Source organism: Xenia sp. Carnegie-2017, unplaced genomic scaffold (genome assembly GCF_021976095.1).
Source record: "Xenia sp. Carnegie-2017 unplaced genomic scaffold, XeniaSp_v1 HiC_scaffold_25, whole genome shotgun sequence".
Classification (NCBI taxonomy): Eukaryota; Metazoa; Cnidaria; class Anthozoa; order Malacalcyonacea; family Xeniidae; genus Xenia; species Xenia sp. Carnegie-2017.
Window position 1 is genome coordinate 6791322 of NW_025813488.1, and position 12592 is coordinate 6803913.

Sequence of the window (12592 nt, forward strand, 5' to 3'; positions counted from 1 at the left end):
AATATGGCGGTAAAAATATTGCTCCAGGTGTTTTGAGTTCAACGGATATTGTAACTTAACCTTGTATATATGTTTAAGTATGTACAAAAACTTTATTTCAAGAGGGTAACAGACAACAGTCAAATAGACTGATAAACTACTGGCTCTCTTATACTATATGTACAAATGTATATCAAAATTCTAAAATTATACTATGGTATATATTTAAAAAATGATCATGCACTCAATTTGAAAACATTTATATACTTCTTGTTTAGTTGTCATGAATTTGACGTCAAGTACGTTAATTTTTGGCAGTCTGTATGACGTGTATTTATTTGATCATGGTGCATTTTGTTATTTAAGACGCGTGCCAAAAACACCTTTGTTTGTTTTTCTATATATGCACTCGTACTTAAGCGTATTGTAATCTGGGCTAGAATTTGTGATAAGCAAAAACGTGTCGTTAGAGTGATATAATAGCTATTATTGATACAATGAGTTCTTGAGTGTTTGAGTAAGTTTTCTTGAACCCCATTGACATAGATGAATAGCGAAAATGCAAAACATGAAAACCACTTAATTACGGGCAAACCACTTAAACATTGGCAAACCACTGCTTTTAAGGACGTTGCTCTGATGCTGCTTGTATTTTCTGAAAATGTATTTTGGTTTTGCTCAAATAATAATGGTGTATAACATGATATACAGAGCAAAAAGCTCTCTCAAGGGACACTTTATTATGTATAAATCTATAACCGTGGGTGTGTGTGGGTGTTCTGATGTGCATTTTGTCTGAAATACCTGTGAGTCTGTCGCTATTGTTTTGAACAGCTTCGTCTTTCAAAAATTTCATATCTTTCACTTTGAATGTGATTAGCTAACGATGGGATCAAAGTTTCAGATTGAAGCTCTCTTTTCTTCCTTGTCTGTCAACATTTTTGCCTCAGATTAAAATCAATGATTCCTTCTGGTTAAGTGAAAATAGTTCTCTATCTTTTCTTACTAAAGTAGATGAATTTGTGCACGTGTTGATTGTACTAATCTTCTTAGTGCAGTGGCATTCTCCTGTTATACAAACATATTTCTTATTGTGATTAAAGGAAATGTCTTCCGTCTTCACCGAAATGATCAGAGATGATTGTTTTTTGTGTGTCTGTGTGTCAGTGTATGTGGAGGGGAGGGAGGAAGAGGCCTCGATTGTTAAGTGTGTCCATTAATTGTTTGATATATTAGTATTTTGCAGGAAATTGACTTCCATCTTGTGTATCTAAGACTGGGGGGGTGAGGTGGTGCATATTTCTCTTCAACCTTGTCCTAAATCCATCGTTGCGTTTTGACGTATCATTAAGTTCTTGATGAATGACTAATGAAGTCTCAGCCTGGCTGTTCTATCTCATAATGTGGTCAGTCGTCTAGTTTTGATGTTTCTTATGTTACATTGCTATTCGTTATGGCCTTATGGCAATCGAAAAGCACTTAAAATACATCATATAACAACACCTAATCAAGATAACAGCGTTAAAATAGCAAAGTTCTATCTTTCAATGCAACTTTGTGTTATCTTTGTGATCACTAGTCTTTATCCCGAATGGGCAATTGATAAGCTGATTGTTAAGCAAATTTCTTTAAGTCAGTTTTCCATCCAAAATGAATTAAAATTTCACAACATAAAAAGATTGAATGTGGGGCTCAATTTGGACTGTGCGAATGACTTGGTTTATTAAATATTATCAATTTAAAAAGTAAAAAGTTATGCTTTGAAAGACTGAAAGTTATCAACAAATTAAAAATGTCTAAACATGTTTAAGGCTGGCTTAAATTAAGTCAAATTGGCCGAAGTTGTTTGAAACTTTGTACTATCCTTAGATATTATAGTTTATTCTACGGGTAGGACTCTTGTAAATAAAAGTAGAACTTTGAAAATAGAAAATCCCGTTTTCGTTCTAAATCTCCCTATACTCCGGTGTAATGTTTTACTCCCAAAATTTCATTTTAAGGATAATGAAAAATATTCCTTTTGCGCAATAGCGAATTATTGTATTCGAAGACCCATAAACCTTATAACTACTGCACAGAAATTTTTATTTCATATTTTATATTTCAAATGAAACCAAAGTTTAGTGGATTTAGAATATATAGCTCATAATGATAAAGTTGTTAGCTAGTTTGTTTTAAGTAAAAACAGGTGAAAATTGGAGTAAATGCATCAGTAAAATTTATTTATTCAGCAGTTCCGATTTTAATATTAGCTACACTAAAAGCTATGTCAGAAATGAAAGATTTTTAATTATCATTACAAAGTGCGTTTATTATTTCGCGCAAATTTTTTTGTTATTAAGTGATATGCAGAAATGACAGATGTTCTTTGACAACTTTTCTAAAACTGTTTATTATGTCGAATTTATGATTGTGTCGTTTTGTAAAATTGTTTTTCTTATTGGATATTGATAATATATCGTTTTGTTGTACATTGATAATATATTTTTTACCAAAATATTTTTGTCTACTATAAAAACTATACATTAGGATTGATGAGAATTGTGTAAATATGTGACTTTTAAAAGGATAAGACATTTTTATTTCTTTTATTGTTGAAACCTTGTGAAGACGTTTAAAAGCTCAAAGGTTCGTTCTTAAAGTTTAAAGCACAGTTTCTAATGATACAGGGGTATGGAGGATTGTCATAAATTTGTATTAAGTCATTACAGAATTAGATATCTGGAGCTCAACTCTTCACGTCATTGCTACTGTTGCTGGTACTTCTTTCGCAGGAGAGGGTGGAGAGGTGACAGTACTTCTCTTGTGGTAGAAGTGTTGGAGGTGGTGCTTGTACTTCTCTTGCGGGAGAAGGGTTGGTAGTGGTGCTTGTACTTCTCTTGCGGGAGAAAGGTTGATGGTGGTGTTTGTACTTCTCTTGCGGGAGAGAGGTTGGTGGTGGTGCTAGTATTTCTCCTGCGTTAGAGAGGTTGATGGTGGTGCTTGTACTTCTCCTGCGGGAGAGAGGTTGATGGTGGTGCTTGTATTTCACCTGCGTTATAGAGGTTGATGGTGGTGCTTGTACTTCTCCTGCGTTAGAGAGGTTGATGGTGGTGCTCGTACTTCTCCTGCGGGAGAGAGGTTGGTGGTGGTGCTTGTATTTCTCTTGCTTGAAAGGGGTTGTATTGGTGGTACCAATACTTCTCTTACGTGAGAGGAGGGTGGTGGTTCTGTTGGTATTTCCCTTGCAGGAAAGGGGATATTGGTGGTGCATGTACTTCTCTCGCGGGAGAGGGAAAAGGTGATACATGTACTTCTCCCGCAAGAATGGTGGTGGTGGTGGTACCGATACTTCTCTTGCGAGAGAGGGTGGGAAGGTAGTTGAACCTCTTAAAACTCTGTATCGTGTGTTTCTTATGTTTTTCTACTATAAATTTAGTATTTTTCAATACAACCATCCGTCTAGAGAACTTTGCTTTTCGATAAAATTTATGTACGTCAATGTCAGTGAATAGCATAGAGTAAAACCGCATAAACTATTTTAATCTAGGTATTGCATTATTACGCTGTGGTAGCTATGTTTTTCTGTTGCATTCATTTTTTTAATCTCTCTTTTGTGTGTTCATTTTTAAATTAGTACTTACCTTATATAAACTGATTTTCCGATTGGGTCAATTAGAAAGCAGTGATGAACTCTAATTATTGAGATTCGTCATTTCTATGGCATCTTTTACTTCACTATACTTTGAACCAATCATAAACCTTGATTTTGTTGTTGCAGTCTTTAAATCGACCTGCAGTGTAAACCTTATTTTAAGTCACTCAACTTTAAATGCAATTTTAATTTTTTATATTTATTACAAAAATGGACATTGAGATGATGATGAAATGTAAAAGTATGTTTTATTTTCTATCCTATGTTACAACCTGAGGTTTTTACGATGTGTTCCATTATGAAACTTTGCATTCAAAGTGTTTTCTCTTTGTAAGAGGAAATGCTCGAGTGACGTCATCGATGAAATTCCTATGCTCATTATTGAATATTGACAGCAATAAATAAAGGTCCTGTTGAACGTACGCTGTGCAAGATTACTACAATGCAAACTTTATGATTGCATAACTGATTTTCAAACTATAGACCTCTATAAAAACTATAACTAAATTTCAGTGCATGTGTCGTCATACATAGCTAACTGTTCTCCTCGTCAATTGTCATTACGTCAACATATTCATCGCTGCTTTGTGAACTTTTTCTTTTCTCTCTTGCTCGTCGATTTTGAAACCATATTTTGATTTTGTTTTCCGGTAACGTCAGTTCCAAACACAAACTACGAAATTCATCACTTCATTGTTCGTTTATTATCAGCTTATTCTATCAAACACTAAAATTATACAAATATAATTGTATGAAAATATAATGTGTATGTGTGAATTTTAAGACTATGCTCATTTCTGCCTTCCTCTTTTTCCTAGTGCAGATAAAATACTACATATTGATAGATTGTTAAACATACTTTTTCTTGCAAACTATAAAGTATAATTAAAAACGATTCTGCCTGAATTTTCAAATACATGCTGATTGCTGACCATGCTGTTTTATCAATGAAAAACGTTCTGCCATTTTGAAAGAAGTTAAGTCTTTAAGGGTAACTTGATTTTTCTTGTGAAATTTTCGATGCAACAAAGCTGCCAAGTTTTACCTGTTACACAAAGCTTCTGCTCACGCTAAATTCAATGTAGAGAATTTCTTCGTAAAGATGTAAATAAGCAGCAAGAAGGACAACGTATTATTAGATACGATATTGTACTATGTTTTGATGTGGTTATCAAAATAGTTTGTTGCAGGCAAAATTGGCTACAAATCCAAACATTGCACTAAAAATTACACAAAAGTATAACTACAAATTCCACTAAAGTTTATATTATTACCTATATTAAAAAAATAATCATTATATCTATTTGTAATCAAGTTATATATGATCAATACATATTAATCAATGCATATTATCTACAAAGCAATCGTTTCATCAGCAGAACGGAACGAGGTTGTCGATTGCTGTGCTGTATCAGTAGAAATAAAACTGTTCTTTTTAAACAACGCCTTCAGACTGTTTCGATAATCGGGAAGCCTCAGTGCATACACAATTGAATTGACTGCGAAATTCACCATGGCAACTGGTTTGTAGTAGTAAGAAAGACGCCAAGCCAATTCACCTTGTATTTTCCCTAGCCTTTGAATAGACTCCACTTGTTTGGCGACAAAAAAAGGAAACGCAGTTACCAGTAATAGGATATTTAGCAATATAATTGTCTTTACCATTTCCAGATGTTTTCTATTGTGCTGTTTAGCATTTACTGTCGTGTTTTGTCGATTTTGCCATACTATTATAAGTACTAAACACTTCCCAATAACCTGGATCAAAACAGCAATCTCCAAAACAGCATATAGCGTGATATAGGTGTACATAAGCTGGTCATTTTTCTTGGTGTAAATTGATGTGAGTTCACCAAATGCCATGCAAATGGCAATCGACCAAACAGTCGCACATAATATGTATATTTTTCTGGTAGACAACATCTGTCGGCTACGTATGGGATACTTTGCAATCATGTAAGTTTGCCATGTGAGTGATGTCAAGTGAAAAAATGAGCCCGCCGCACCATTTTAATGTTTCTGGCCAAGTGAAAAACTCTTCATGGGTTTCATATGAAATAAAGAAAGAGGAAAAGACGTCAAATGTTTTCATATACATTCATAATTGCACATAGATAAATGATAATTTTTACAGTCGTACACTGAGAATCATGAACTAGTTGCTTGATGAATTTTCTTCGATCATTACTATGAAGGCACTCTACTGAACTGCGCACTTCATTACACGTAATGCGTTTAGGTCAGGAAAGTTAGGTCCTGACTATTTAGAAGCAACTAGAGAAATTGATTTACATGACACATTCAAAAATCTACAATTGTGGATAGATCTTTTCCTGGAAGAAGCTCTTTGATGACGCTACGTTTGAATTTTATATTCTTGATGGTATCGTTAAATAGAAAACTATTTATCTGGACACGCGCCTTTTAATTTTTATTCAAAATCGTATAAATAGTGAGAGCGATTTCAAACATTCAACGTTTTCTGAAAACATTGATATTTGAAACTGGATTTTCAGCATATTTTAGAAGTCTGGTTTGTATAAGCAACTTGAGAATTTTTTTATGCCTACCACATTGTCGCCAACATACGCATTTTAAAGTTTGAACATCTCCTAGTTTTTAATTGTATTTATACATGCTTAACGTTTGTACTATGAGATAGTGATAAGATCTGTAGAAAAAAATAACTGCAGTAGATTATATACTTACAGCACTTTGATTGCGTAAACCAGATGAATTCCTTGAGTTATTTATATGATTTGATTGGGTCGAATTTTGCGTTTCCAGAAAATCACCAGTATTGGTCACTGGATATACTGAGATCAAACTTGTAAGAATAAGGAATCCGTAAATAAAGGAAGGATAGACGTTTTGGAAATATCGTGAGAGTACCATAGTGAGATCTCAGACAGTATAATCAACTGTTCTAATTTCTTGTCTCTGGGATGACTGGCATTGACTGAATGGTTTAATGCAATTTGATCACTTGTATTCATACAGTCGGTATAATGTTTATGACCCTTCAACACGTATCTCGATATTTTTGAATCCGCTTTCTTTTAAATTGGCCTTGTGACGTCCACATGCATGTGGTGGATTCACATGTACATCCCACATACGTGAGTGATTTCAAAAATTCATTTCCTGTAGACGGGTGGAAACGTAATTGCCCCCACCTTTTTTGTTGCAATATTCTCCAGAAGAAGGGGGAAGTTTGTGTAGCATTGTTATTATAGTGCAAAGAAACATTTAATTTCAGCTCTCAAGAGGCTTATATTGGCCTTACTCTCTCCCCCAAATTCTTATACGTACTTTTCGCTGGCATTTCAAATATACCAAGATGAAAATAACAAATCTTTCTTCTTTTTTTCAAGGTTTTCATCTCAGCAAAGCTGCTATATTTCCAGGTACCTGATGTACGTGCTTTACTTAATTTATGGTCTCATTAAAGAATTCACAATTATTGCTCTCGCTTTTGAAGTTACGTAGAATCAAAAAAGTGATGAGTATTGTAGTAATAATCGTTATAATTTTTTTTGACCACACAGTTCTTTGTCACTTTGGAATTTATTCTTCCAATAAAAACTATTAACACTATTCGTACATTTTTAATCAAATTGAGTTTAGTACATATTATCTATCATACAGGTTTACTAGCACTAGTACGAAGTGAAAAGATTGAATGCCCTGGTTTTTGAATGGAAACAATTCTAGTCTTTTTAAACAACGCCTTCATACTGTTTCGATAAACTGGAAGCCTCAGTGCATACACAATTGCATTGACAGCAAAATTCACCATGGCAACTTGTTTGTAGTAGTAAGAAAAACGCCCAACCAATTCACTTTGATTTTGCCAAATAACGTTGGATAGCAATGTTTATCTTTACAGCTTACCATAAAGCCACAAAATGCTAATTAACTGCACTGCACATAATAGTTTTGCTTATTCTCAAAATGTCCAATTTCATGATAAAATCACTGCATGTAACGTTGTTGAGTAATACAAAAGAAAAAACGCCTTTACGTTTTTCTTGCAAGATTGTATGTATTTCTTTGAATGCATTTCTCTTTGCAGTCAACAAAGCACTCCAGTTTATTTTCATGACTTATAATACTTTTTACATAATACTACTTACTTTTGTATTAAGTTGCGAAACGGAGAAATTCCTTGTGCAATTTACTTTATCTATTTTAGTCGAATTGCACATTTTGATAGAATTGTCACTAGCTTTGACCACTGGCACTGGATATATATTCAACAAACATATAAAAATAACGTATCTATAAACATATTGTACAGGTACCATAGCGTGACTTCAGAAATTGATTTTATTTAAGGAATTGTACGCAGGGTTCCACCTGTCTAAAAAAGTAATATAATTTACTTATACAAAATTTAATTTGAAGTGTACAAAGTCTGGTAATTACATGAATCGATGACTAAAATTTGGTTTAAAGGGATTCGATAAACCACATGTCGAAATGTTTTATTAATCGTACTATCAGCTCAAACGAACGACAAGGTTTGGTAAAACGTCGTAATCCTGCTATTACAAATAATAATTATTATATACCTCCCAAGACTAACTTCTTTGTCGTCTGATGGCCTTCATACAATAAGTTTTGGATATTATAAAAAAAACGACTTTCGCGTTCGTTGCGTGAAGCGTTCTTAACTCTTCTTCTCACAAATACTCAACTGATAGCAAAATAAAATGTCTTATATGGTATAGTAAATTAAAACCGCGTGTATGTATATGGTGTTTTGAAACAGACAAAGCAAATATTTTTCTGGGTTGATGTTGACCTCCGAAGTACCTTAACGGCTACGTCCGACTACTTTAAAACTTGGGCTGGGCATCATGATGATGTACACAAATTTCTCTCGTATACAGGAAGTACTGACAAAGAAGAAAATGGATAATTGGCTGTATATTGATGTAGAAAGTGAGACGAAGTATCCCTGAACGCGATGTATTGAATTCTACTTTCATCAATATTGCAGTGAACTGATTCACTCACCAAAATAAATTTCATTCGTGTACAGAACGTCTTGTTGTATTAAAAAGTTATGGCTTTACCACGGCCCAGGGTGGTCTCATGTTATTGAGAATTCTTAGCAAAGTCTTTGTTGTAGGTATCTTAATTTGTCATATTTCAAAACATAAACTCTTTCAATTTTAAGAATAACGTACTAATAAATGCTATAGCAAAATTTCCTGTTTCAGCACACAATGAAAGTTTGTGCTTTGGGTCATCACAAGAATTTTTTGTGTAAGCAAACTTTTCATCATAACGCAAGTAGAATAAAAACTATGCAAATTTCATTTTGATGGTACATCGTTATTGTTTCTCTTGGCTTATATGCCTGTGATGAAAGGATTCTGTATTTAAGCTGTCCGTGCACTTGCGACTGTACGTTAGCTGCGTACACATTTTCTTTATCTTGAACAGATCAACTTATTCTTTGAGCGATGGAACGAAAATCTGTTTATACCGAAGTTTTGTTTTCCAATATAACCACCAAGTAGCAGCCGATTCATGAAGTAAGTTTTTTGTCATTTTTTCAACAAGCTAAAGAAAACTTAACAAACACGACTCATTTTTTCTTTCAAATTTTTTATCGAAGCTTTAAGCAAATCTGTAAAGTCTCTAAGTTCAAGGTTTATTTGATTAATGATATGTACCGTTAAAAAAGTATTACACTCCTGATCTTTCTCATGAAAAGAAATTCAAAAAGTTGCCTGTAAATTTTAGTCAGTTTAAATCTCGCTACAAATCATGATAGTTTCTTTTTTTTTCATCTTCTCTTTAAAACTATGCTAATATTACCTATAGTATACCCAAATAAAAAATTTATATATTAATCATAAAGTTATGAACGATGAATTTAGTTACATCGCAAATGTCTCATTGGTGGACCGGAAGGAAAAGGTTGTTGACTGGGATGTTGGAGTAAAAACAGTATTCTTCTTTCTAAACAACGCCTTCATACTGTTTCGATAATCTGGAAGCCTCAGTGCATACACAATTGGATTGACAGCAAAATTCATCATGGCCACTGGCTTATAGTAATATGAAAAACGTCCAGCCAATTCACCTTGTAGTTTCCCTAGCCTTTGAATAAACTCCACTTGTTTGGCGACAAAATAAGGAAATGCAGTTACCAGTAATAAGACATTCAGCACAATGATTGTCTTCACAATTTCAAGGTGTTTAGTGTTGTGCTGTTCAGCATTTACTTTAGTGTCTTGTCGACTTTGCAATACAACCTTAAGTATGAAACACTTCAATATGATTTGAAGTAAAACAGCGATTTCCAAGACAGCATATACCGTGATATAGATATACATAAGCTGGTCAAATTTTTTTATGTAAAGTGATGTGACTTCAGCAAATGCCATGCAAATGGCAATCAACCAAACTGTGACGCATAATATGTAAATTTTCTTCGTAGATAACATTTGTTGTCTGTATTTGGGATACATCGTAATCATGTAAGTTTGCCATGTGAGTGATGTCAAGTGAAAAAATGAGCCCGCAGCCCCAAACATCCAAAAGAAAAGGACAGAATAAATGACAGCTTCTGATGGTTTGACCTGGAACAATCTACCCAATCCAACAATCATGAATTGAGACAAAGATGCAGTGAAATCAGCTATAGATAAGCTTAAGATAGTAATCCACGGTCGTCGTCTTAGTTTGTTTAAAGGATCCTTCACAATAACAACAATAAGAAGACCATTTGTTAGGACACCAACTGTGGAGATCACCATTGTTGTTATTAATATTTCTTGAGGAAGTGAGAAACTTTTCTTCGGTTTCTTATTAAATACATAAATATATGTTTATTATATGTTGCAATATTTTAAAAACAAAATTTGTTCTTTTAGACGAGGAACTAAATTATAACGCTCAAATCCTGGTTCTCACTTTCGGCAAAAGTATAAACATGAGCATAACTGCAAAAGATTATCAACTGTCAATTCTTCTTATGCTTATGTTTATGTTGCAAATGATGACCAAACTTAAAATGATGTCGTTTTAATATCATCGACTTTTGCATAAGCTTTTAAGTTTTAGTCTTATATATGAGTTTGAGAACATTGCCATTATTTATTTTTGTAGGAACTGATTTTTCAGTTTCCACTGTGTGTGAACTGTGATATATTCGCATAGCAAGACCAAATATACGGGCTTACTTTTACGCCACTACATAAAGTAAACATAATTTGAGGAATGTTGTAATTTTTATGTTTTGTTCTTATCAAGGCAACCAACACAAGCTTTGCTGTTTCTATGACAATTCCAATTTCACGATGAACAAACAATGTTGAATATCATGTAGTTGCCTAGTTCATTACATAGAGAAGATATTGATGAAAATATCATATCTCGGTACATATAAAAAAATGAGTTCTTGATATGCATGAGAGATATGCAGATATTGTCTTTTTCTTGGTACTCTTGAACTCTTGAAGAAAGCAGGCAAGTGAAAATGACTTGATATTGTAAATATGCATAGAATATTTACAATATCAAGTCAATTTCGTTTGTATTCGGAGATATTGGTGAAATCGTTTTATGCATGTTTTATCATACGATTATTTGATTTTGCCAAATAACTTTGGATAGCAATGTTTATCTTTACAGCTTACCATGAAGCCACAAAATGCTAATTAAATGAACTGCACATAATAATTTTGCTTATTCTCAAAATGTCAACTTTCATGATAAAATCACTGTATGTAACGTTGTTGAGTAATACAAAAGAGCAAACGCGTTTACGTTTTTCTCGCAAGCTTGTATGTATTTCTTTGAATGCATTTCTCTTTGCAGTCAACAAAGTTTATTTTCATGACTTATAATACTTTTTATATAATACTTACATTTGTATTATTTTGCGAAACAGAGGAATTCCTTGTGCAATTTATTTGATCTGTTTTAGTCGAATTACACATTTTGATAGAATTGTCACTAGCTTTGACCACTGGCACTGGCACTGGATATATATTCAACAAACAGATAAAAACAACGTATCTATAAACATATTGTACAGGTACCATAGCGTGACCTCAGAAATTGATTTTATTTAAGGAATTGTACGCCGGGTTCCACCTGTCTAAAAAAGTAATATAATTTACTTATACAAAATCTAATTTGAAGTGTACAAAGTCTGGTAATTACATGAATCGATGACTAAAATTTGGTTTAAAAGGATTCGATAAACCACATGTCGAAATGTTTTATCAATCGTACTATCAGCTCAAACGAAAGACAGGGTTTGGTAAAACGCAGTTATCCTGTTATTACAAATAATAATTATTATATACCTCCAAGACTAACTTCTTTGTCGTCTGCTGGCCTTCTTACAATCAATTTTGGATATTATAAAAAAACGACTTTCGCGTTCGTCGTGTGATGCGTTCTTAACTCTTCTTCTCACAAATACTCAACTGATAGCAAAATAAAATGTCTTATATGGTATGGTAAATTAAGACCGCGTGTCTATATATGGTGTTTTGAAACAGACAAAGCAAATATTTTTCTGGGTTGATGTTGACCTCCGAAGTGGCTTAACGGCTACGTCCGACTACTTTAAAACTTGGGCTGGGCATCATGAAGATGTACACAAACTTCCTTTGTATACAGGAAGTACTGACAAAGAAGAAAATGGAAATTGGCTGTATATTGATGAAGAAAGTGAAACGAATGTCCCTCCACGTTATGTATTGAATTCTACTTTCTTCAATATTGCAGTGAACTGATTCACTCACCAAAATAAATTTTATTCGTGTACAGAAAGTCTTGTTGTTATTAAAAAGTTATGGCTTTACCAGGGCCCAGGTTGGTCTCATGTTATTGAGAATTCTTAGCAAAGTCTTTGTTGTAGGTATCTTGATTTGTCATATTTCAAAACATAAATTCGTTCAATGTTAAGAATAACGTACTAATAAATGCTATATCAAAATTTCCTGT

The 12592-nt window shown here is 33.4% G+C and overlaps 1 long non-coding RNA gene across 2 annotated transcripts; it reads right to left on the reverse strand.

Moving 5' to 3' along the window:
• Nucleotides 1-9266: 9266 nt before the first annotated feature.
• LOC124453088 lies at nucleotides 9267-12438 on the reverse strand. 2 transcript variants are annotated; one of them, XR_006950977.1, is made up of 2 exons: nucleotides 11947-12438; nucleotides 9267-11735 (listed from the first exon to the last, which is right to left on the reverse strand). It is a non-coding gene; the product is annotated as an uncharacterized LOC124453088 (long non-coding RNA). The 2 variants fall into 2 exon arrangements; XR_006950978.1 differs by lacking the exon at nucleotides 11947-12438 and adding an exon at nucleotides 11801-11903.
• Nucleotides 12439-12592: the final 154 nt, after the last annotated feature.